Source organism: Suricata suricatta, chromosome 7, assembly GCF_006229205.1.
Source record: "Suricata suricatta isolate VVHF042 chromosome 7, meerkat_22Aug2017_6uvM2_HiC, whole genome shotgun sequence".
Classification (NCBI taxonomy): domain Eukaryota; kingdom Metazoa; phylum Chordata; class Mammalia; order Carnivora; family Herpestidae; genus Suricata; species Suricata suricatta.
The window spans coordinates 114,053,671-114,063,559 of NC_043706.1; the positions used below are offsets into that span (position 1 = coordinate 114,053,671).

General features: G+C 38.5%; 1 long non-coding RNA gene across 1 annotated transcript in view; it reads left to right on the forward strand.

Annotated features, from left to right (window-relative positions):
* The window catches only part of LOC115295166, a 34,849-nt gene extending 25,410 nt beyond the window's left edge, over positions 1 to 9,439 (forward strand). Inside the window, exons 4-5 of the long non-coding RNA XR_003910372.1 lie at positions 2,552 to 2,607; positions 9,247 to 9,439. This is a non-coding gene — a long non-coding RNA (uncharacterized LOC115295166). The remainder of the gene's footprint in view (positions 1 to 2,551; positions 2,608 to 9,246) is intronic.
* Positions 9,440 to 9,889: the final 450 nt, after the last annotated feature.

Genomic DNA, 9,889 nt, shown 5'->3' on the forward strand with positions numbered 1-9,889 from the left:
TGGGGCAGGTAGTTGAGGGGGTCTAGGAAGACATGGCCAAGGAATGGGCTGAGACGTCTGAACAGGGCTTGGGAAAGACTGTAGAAAGAAGTCTGGACTTTATCTTGTAGTCAGCAAAGACTCATTACAGGTTTTAAAGTAACAGAAAACCTGGTAAAATAATAGCTTAGACAAAATAATGTTTGTTTTCTCACCAAGAAATTTATAGGTAAGCAGTTGCTGGTTTGGGTTCAATATCTTGTGGCTATCCAGAGCAAGATCTCTGTGATTGTCTTCACATTTTCCTCATGGTTGAGTGGGGGCTGCTGCAGCTCCAGCCACTATGTTCACATTCCAGGTTGGTAGCAGGAGGGAGTGTCCTAGAGCACCCAATTAGTGGAATCCTTATCAAGAATGCAAAACTTTCTCTGAAGATTTGAGTTTCTGTCTCTTTGGCCAGAACTGACTCACCTGACTGCAGGGGAGGCTTAGAAGTGCTGTTTGGGCACATTTACGTTCCAGAAACAATAGAGGTCTGTTAGGAAGGGGAAAGGGAAAATGGGCTGGGTAGACAACTATCTGTGTCTTCTAAGGAAGGATTAGATAGGATTCTAAGGAAACTACTTGAGGGCAGTGTACAAGGTGATTTGAGCTGGATGACTTAGGTCGCCAGTATATTTTCCCCAGTCCAGTGACCACAATGTTCCATAGAAATATGGACTAGATGAAAAACATCTAGGTGATATTTAATTTTTTTTTAATGTTTATTTGTTTTTGAGAGAGAGAGAGAGACAGCATGAGTGGGGAAGGGGCAGAGAGAAAGGGAAACACAGAATCCAAAGCAGGTTCCAGGCTCTGAGCTGTCAGCACAGTGCCTGGTACAGGACTCAAACCCACAAACCACGAGATCATGACCTGAGCTGAGATCAGATGCTTAGCCGACTGAGCCACCCAGGTGCTCCACATCAAGGTCATGTTAATGATGATTTATGGTTCAGTAATATCACTGAAGGGGTTTTTTCCTGTTTGAACAAAGTTACAAGGAAATAATTAACTACAATATATGCTTAGTAACCATCTAAGAGCCATATCTTTGTAATATTAATTCCTTTAATTTCACTTGCTAATTCATTCATTCATATTTATTAGGCACCACTGTATGCCAGATACTGTGCTGGGTGCTAGTGGTGGAGCAGCGAGGAAGATACGCCACTCCTGTTTTCATGAGCCACAAAGCCTAGCCTGGGAGACAGGCAAGAAGCAGAAGAACCAGTCAACAAGATCATTACAGACTACACTACAGGATAGGAGGAGAGAAACAGTGATGTGACATAGGGGCAGGTACTATTTCAGGAGAGGTGGCCAGGCCAGATGAGGGCTCTCCGCAGAGGTAACTTTTGAGTTGAAAGATGAGAATGAGACCATGTGTTGGGGTGAGGAGAGAGGAGCAGGTGCAGAGACCCTGGCAGGAAAGGGTCAGAAATTGAGGCTGGTTTGGGTGTGCCACGGGGGAGCAGGGGACACCGTGTGGTGAGGAAGGCAGGGGCCTTTCCGTGTGGGGTCCGTCAGGCCATTGCACAGGAGGTATGGAAGGCCTGAACCACAAGGGCGATGGTCTGATTTGCATTTGCAGAGGCCCCCCTGGCTGCTCTCTGGGAAGGACTGGAAGGAGGCAAGAGGGGCTGGAGGGGAGCCAGTTGGCTAGAAGGCTGTTGCTCTGGCCCGGGAGACAGAGAGACAACGCTGATTTGGATAAGCCGTTAAGAAGAAATGGAACACAGCCGCTGTTGCTCTGGCCAGGGAGAGAGACAATGCTGATTTGGATAATCTGTTAAGAAGAAATGGAGGACAGCAGGCCTAGAGCTGCCAGGATGTGCTGGCAGATTACATATGGAAATTAGGAAAAGGCTAGTCTCTAAGTAAAAACTTTTAGGTTCTTGTTGCCTATAAACTCTAATGGCAGTATCTTAACTGGGTACTTGCAATTCTTCTTAACTCAACCTTCATACGTTAGAAAGTTAATGTCTATTGAGAAAAATAGGTGGCTTTTTGGTCTTTTATTTTTAATTCAAAAGAAAAACAACAGGAAAGGATTTTTAACAGAACAATAATTCTAGCTTAGTATTTGCCCTTGAAGATCTTGTGTATGTCCTTCATCCCAAGGGAAACACCTGCTTTTCTACCTTTTCCAGTTCATGAAAACTAATATCCAGGAAAGAAGATATAATATTTTTTTTTAAGTTAGAAGAGAGATTAGAAGGAAATAGCAACATCTCACTAGGCTTTCCTTATTATTCATAAGAATTTCCCTGCAACATAATAACCTAAAAAAAAGCAAATGATTTTTATGTAACTTTATTTGAAATGAACTTAGTCTACACCAGAGAGTCCCTCAATTTAATGTACACATAAATCATGTGGGGATCTTGTGGAAATGAAGATTGACTTAAAATCTAGGTGGCTTCAAGATGCTGAATGTCAACCAGGATCCCATCCGGTCAGCAAACCACACTTGAATCGGATAGATCTCAACTTTTCCCTGCTCTTAATCCCGTATACTTTTATTTTTCAGTGTCCTGGTATCATCAGAATGGAGAAACCAACCCATTAGAACTTAAAACATACTTGGTAAGCAGAATAAACAAGTAAGAATTGTTTTCCCCTCTGGAAATCTTTTCTAGATTGGCAATTCACTTTCCGTCCTTGGTCTGAGAAAGCCTAGCATTTTGATGGTTGTCTGGTATGTTCTCTACCCTGATGACTAAGAATCTAATTACATTCTAAATTGTGACTATTTCCCTAAATATTTCCAGCTGCTTTCAGGATGAACTCTATAACATCACTAGAAAAGGGCTCCTTGGCCTTTTTGGGAAGCCTACAATATAACCCCAAATAGCTTTTTTTCAACATGTGATCTTCAGAAGACCACAGAATTTTAGGGTATCTTTTCAAATTAGCATTAATCATACATGGTTTTCTTATGAAAATATCTTTTTCAAAATGACCCACATCTTGAAAAGAAAAAGCACATATTAGTTTAGACAAGATTTTGGGGTAAGAGAAAACTTACCTCAGAAACCTTATTTGGGAATGATGACTTTTAATGTTCTCTGTCTCAATAACAATAGCTGCTTAGTATATGCTTATCAAACTAGTTGTAAACCGAAGGGGAGGACCAATCTAAATAATAGCTTTAGTAGTAAGTTTATTTACAAGCACCGGGAAATTTGTATGGAAAATTGAAGTCAAAATTAGTTCATCAAAAAATATGTTTTATACAAATTACTATGTTAGGAATATTCAGAATGTAATTTTGGACAGAAATTTGACTTTTGAAAGCCTTGTTACTCCAAAAAAATATGACATTAATTTGAAAAGACATATGATTATCTAATTATTTAAATGTCTAAGTTGGAATTTACAAAAGATATATTTAGCTAACTAGTATTTACTCAGCTAGAAATGTGACAGCAAGATATCCTTCCTGCTGTTACGCTTTTATTCAACTTTTTCCAAGCTTTCTTCATATTCTACCTTTTATACATTTTAATATTTTACTTTATTCATTTGAAAGATTATATGTAAATATGAATAATTTATGAAGCATGTTTTCAAAGGAATACCTGTGAACCCATCCCCTCTTTAAGAATTAGAAAAATATCAATACCTTCTTTACTTATTCATACCATGTTTCTTGCGCAGAGATGACCTCTATGCTGAATTTTCATTAATCACTCTTTGAAAAAATAATTTTACTATGTAGCCATGTGAATTGAAAAATTATTTAGTTCCTTGTTTTTGAGCTTTATAAAAATGATTTCATAATGTACATATCTAATCTTTTTCTACTTGATACATTTCTACGATAATACATAATAATGTCTGGAGATACGTCATTCTTTTCATTGCAGTATAATATAAACTTTGAGAATGTATCAGAATTTGTCTATTCTTTTGTAAGTGGACATTTGGTTTCCTTGATTTTTTTATGTTATTGTGAAATATGCTTCCCTGAACATTCAAGTACTCCTGATGCACAAAGGTATTTTTTAGGTTGTATATATTTTGTGTTTATCTTGGAATGGAATAGCAAATGATCAGCTTCTCAAAAGAATATCAAGTTAGTTTCTGGTGTACAATTTTATTTTACCATTAGCACTGTATACACATTCCCATTAATCCACAACTTGGTTTTGTTTTTTGTCTTAATTTTTGTTAAAAATAGATGTAATACTGTTATCTTAATTTGAGGCTACTTGACTATTGCTAGAGTTGATCACTTTTTATATGTTTATTGACCATTTGTGTTTCCCCCTCTGTGAAATGTTTGTTCATTCTTTTGCTCATTTTTCTTTTGGGTTATTCGTTTTTTCTTAATATATTTCAGTTTTCATTTAAGGACTTTCTTACTTACTGATTTTTTCCCCTAGTACTTTCTAAACAGAGAATACATCTAATCTTATATTACATAAGGGTCCTCTTGGTATTGGCAGAGTAGCTTAGATCAGATCAACATTCCTGTAATAACAATTATGCACATACCCACACAATATACATATAATTTTATATACATTTACAGGTGCATACACACATGTTATGTGTGTGTGTGTATATTTTCACATATATTTAAAACAACTCTCTCAAGCTGCTGGAGGACAGACAAAAGTAGGCAGAAACTCAAGAAGCATTGGTACTTGGAAACAGAGAATAGTGTTTGGTGAGTTTCCCATACTTAATGCTTGTCACAGTCTGCACTGTATTCAGGGATACTGTCGCAACTGGAGAGTGAGGTTGAAAATTAGTATGACCATGTTGGCTGTAGACCCCTGAACTAGAAGACATGGTAATGTGTTTTAAGGGGAGAACTAGCAAGTACAGGTAAAATAAAATACAAAACTAAAAATACAATCATGCTACTACTTAACAATATTCAAATGATGGGCTGTAGTAGAGTGGATTAATTTGTGATAGTTCTAATTAGTTCCTTTGTCAATTGAGAACTTTCTGTGAACTCATATGAGTATAGGTTTTATCACTTTTTTAAAAATCTTGGATTTGAATTCAAAATATGAGCAAATTTTTGTTCTAAATTGGTGCTGGACATTGGACTTGGTGCCTTAATTATGTGTGGGATACAGATCAAGTGAGCTCTATGACTGATTATCTTTAAAGTCAACAATTTCCCAACCCAGTAGTCCTGGTTGATTCATATTCATGTGATGACAAAGTCCGTAATTGTAGAATGACTTTTTGGGGCTTCTTTTCCATTCCCTGTGAAGGTAGCCCTTTTGGCCTACAACCATTTCCCAAATATTTGTTTAACTTCTACTATATAATGAGAACCATACTGGGGAGATAGAAGCAAATCATATAGGTAGAGACCCAATATTTATGATAGTTAAAATTTAGTAAGGTAATAAGGCTTGAAACAAATAACTTTTAGAAGTTACTAAAGAAAGAATTTCTTATGATAAATCCCCTCAGCTGTCATTAGTAATTATCCTGGATCAGTGGATATAGAAGCACATCCTAAGGATAGAGTTAAAGTCTATTCCTGTAATAGTGTCACCCATATATTGAATCTCTAACATGTTAAGATTCTGACTCTGAGCTGGCAATTAAAACACAATAGTAAAACTTCACTGACGTTTTTTAGTTTAGAGAAAAATGTAGAATTTTTGTTGTTCTTTTTAAGATTTTGTATTAAACAAAAGCATAAAGTAGAAATCAGCCAGCATTTCTATTTATGTGCAGGTCAGAAATGGTCCTAACACTCCTGGTGCGTTTCTTCTGGCTTTTTCAGAACAAATAGCTTAACCACATCCCTTCTTGCAGGTGAGCATCGTGAGGTCTCCGGAGCCCTCGCACCTGTGTTCTTGCATAAGCTTTTGAGAGCTTTCCAGCTGAGTCTGAGCAATGAGAAATGGCCAGGGGGTGTACTTCCTGGTGGGGGGGATTAAGGTAAACAGAGCTATAAAACAGGATGGGCTTGTCATGAATTTCTTCACTTCAGGTGGATTTCACTTCTAATTATAGCTTCCTTCCTTCTTGAGAATCAACTCTTGGACAGTTTGTCATGGGGAGGGCGGAAATGTTGGGAGATTCAGGCTGGTTTTTTTTCCAGGCAGTTGTGGAGTTTTGTGTTTCCATCTCCTGGAGTCCTGAACGCACATGGCTCTTTAAGTCCTCAGTGAAGATTGGGTCACTGGATCAGAGACAGCCATTGAGTGGTTGGGGATACTCTGTATTCTCTTAAGTAATCAGCAAGCCAACTATTATGGGTTGAATTGTGTTCCCCCAAAAGATATGTTGAAGTCCCAATCTTTGGAACCTGTGAATATGTCTTTATTTGGAAATAGGGCCTTTACAGGTATAATCAAGTTAAGATGAAATCATACTGGATTAGTGTGGGCCCTAATCTAATGGCTGGTAACCATATAGGAAGAGAGACATTTGGACACAGACACACACAGGGGAGAAGGCCACATAAAGGCAGAGGCAAAGATTGGAGTGACATATCTGCAAGCCAAAGAACAGCAAGGATTGCCAGCAATCACCAGAAGTTAGAAGAGCCTAGGAAGGATTCTTTCCCCAAAGACTTCAAAAAGAGCATGGTTTGGCCAATACCTTAATTTTGGATTTCTAGCCTCCAGAACTTTGAGAGAATAAACTTCTGTTGTGTTAACTCACCTAGTTTGTTACAGCAGTCCTAGGAAACTAATGACCAAGCAGTAGAAAAAGATTCATCCAACTCTTTTGTTTTTTAAAGTTAATTTATTTTGAGGGAGAGGAGGGAGAGCGAGAGAGCACACTTGCACAAGCAGGGCGGGGGGGGCAGAGAGAGAATGAGAGAGAAAATCCCAAGCAGGCTCCATGCTGAATCGGGGCTCGATCTCATGAACCCTGTGATCATGAGCTGAGCCAAAATCAAGAGTTAGACGCTCAACCGACTGAGCCACCCAGGCACCCCAAATCATCTGACTCTTAAGATGAAGACAGGAAACCTTCCTGTTTCCTCTCCCTCCAGATGGAAGCAGGAGCTCTCTCCCAGTGTCTAGAGCAGGTAGCATTTTAATCTTCTACTACAATCCTTCTTGTGCAAGCATGCAGAACAAATCAGGCATCCCTCATAGGACCTGGGCAGGCAGGCTCCAGAGGTTTTGTCCAGGCTGTTCTGAGTGTATCCAAAGGTCTCCTGAGGCGAAGTCTCCTCCAGGAGTTACAGGGTCTAGGTTGTCACCCAGCCTCCTCCCATTTGAGACCTGTACCCCAGCCTACCACGGCCTGAGACATAGTGCTTGACCTCAGAGAGCCTCTTATGCTCGTCCCGCTCCTCTCACTTGTCCCCTGCAGCCAGACCAATAGCTCCTAGAATGTAAATTACTGACCAGGAAGGAAAAAAGTATTTTGGAGTAATGCAGTGTTGTGCTTTTACACACACAACAGAAGCACACACACACACACACACACACACACACACGTGGACATGTATATGTGTATTTTACTCCCTATCCAAATATTTTTACTGATCCCTATTCCTTCGTGAATAAAATCTAAAATAAGCTCTTAGCCTGGCATTTAAGCTTAGCCACTACATTGCCTGATGGCTCCCTTTACGGAATCTGTAATCTAGCTGAGCTCTCGTACTGAACCGCCTCCCATCTTTCAAAACCCAGATCAAATATTAACTCCCACGAGAAGATAATCTTTCCTCATTTCCACAGCCTATTTTGAGTGACCATAATACGTTGTTTTTACCATTCTGATCACGTTACTCGTCGTATTGTATGTTTTTGTACATTTGTCTGGCCCTTTTTGCCTGGCAGGGAGAAAGCTTGTTACTCTCAAAAGTGAAATTAATCGCACAATACATTGTGAAAAGCGAAAGCATAGCGATTTGAGATGTTTTCATGTGTAGGAGGGTCTTCATCGGTGCGGTCATTGCTGCAGTCGCTAACCCTTCCTGAGGGCTTATTCTGTGCCAAGCAGTGAGCTAAGCATGCTACATAAATTATTTTAGGGGTTTTTTTTTCCACGAATGCATGCCAATTTCCTTGTTTGTCTTTGTGTCCAGTGTAGCTCATGGCATAGTTGTAGATCCTCAGTAAGTATTTGCTGAAAGGTGCAATGAGAAGGAAAAGGCATGTAGAACATGAGACTTCTGAGCCTTTTCTCTTGATCACAAGAGAAATATCATCTTTATGAAAGTTGTGGCTGAATTGATCCATTTGGGAAACTACTTTAACGTAAATCTCTATAGTGGAATATATTCTAAATTAAAGGGGATTATGAATGATGCTGTGATAATGAAGAACAATTCTGAATCACTGTTCTAAAGTGTTTCCTATTATATATATCCATGTGGGACACAGATGTAAAAATAAATGCTGGATTATTTTAAACCATGGTCCTTAGGATACATGCAGAAAAACATATTGAAGGCCATATTCAAAATGTAGAGTATGAACTGTTTTATATGTTTAATCCTATCATTTCATGTATGACTTTATGGAGAACTAACATATGCAACTCTAAAGTACAGCTGTGAAGTTTTCCTGTAATAATTGAAATTGTATGTGTAAACATTGGCATAAAGAACTAAGTATTTGTGCTTTTTTAATAGCGTTTCTTTTCTGTTACATCCCAGCATCATGAACATGGCCACTGGTGACTGTATAGAGCTTAACCCAACTCACAAGAGACCCTAAAAACCAAGCTGCTTTGTGGACTTGGCATTAAATTAAGATGACTTTGAAAAGCAGTTCCAATCTTCTATTTTTTTTTTCTTTCTTACTTTGTATTTCTTTCCATAAGAAAGCTGGGTCTGACCTATTTTTAGGATTTGGCCCATGGAATTGAACTTGGTGGTTTTCATTTCACTGTTGTTGTTTTTCTTCTTTTAAGTAAAAAAAATAAATAAGAAATAAAGCATAGGAGTCCTGGCTGTCATGACTAGAAAAGCACTGAAGCTTTCCTCCTTTAATTATACACTTAAGGGCATGGCAGTGTAGACACGTGCTTTTTGTTTCCTGGAAACTGTGGATTTTTAGTTCTCTTAAATCCTTCTAACTTTTCTCTTTAAATAATTCAGTGACTTCTAATGGCCCTTAAAAGAATGACCTCATCAAAGTAGCAAAAATTAATCTGTCTGAATATTAGTTCTCATTTTGTCTGTGGGTATTTTTTACCATCATGAATTCTATTTTTTCCACTGGTAGTATTCTCCATCCTGTCCATTGTCCATCTCATAAAGCCTTCTCTCTTTAGCTGAAGAAGATATAAACTCCTTTGTCACTCCAAGATCTTAGCGCAAACGAGGGGGACATCACTGAACATGGAAATTGCTTCGTTAGAACAAGATGGCCCTCATCCCCTTTCCAGACTCTCTTAATCGATCCTCTTGTGAATTCTTTGTAGAGTGGGTGTTTGTGGGAATAAATAAAATGCAATTTGTTATCAAGTGCTTCTATACTCAAGTTGCTGAATGTCAGAAGTGTAGCCATCAGGGTGTTTTCAAGTCCTTCAAGGTTTGAATGTTCCTATATGTTCCATTGCTTTAGACAAATAGAGGGGTTCAGTGCTGGAAATCAGGATTACAAATATACAGAAAACATGATAGGCAATTAAAATGTTTAATCATCAAAAGTCTAGAAATTAGGGCAGATTGACCATTTCAGTAGATGGGAGGCATATACACGGAGTGTCCCCAAATTGCTACCATAACTTTTGTTCCAGAGTTTGTTTTAGAGTTTCACAGCACGCACTGAACTTTTCCCCTGACTATCTTAACACATCTTTTTCGTATTTGAGAGTCTGGCCAGGATTGGAAACAGAGGTGTGAAAGAATTACAAAAGTGGCTGTTTTTGCAGTACTTTTGGCTAGAAGTAAAATAAGCAGGAAATTCTGAAA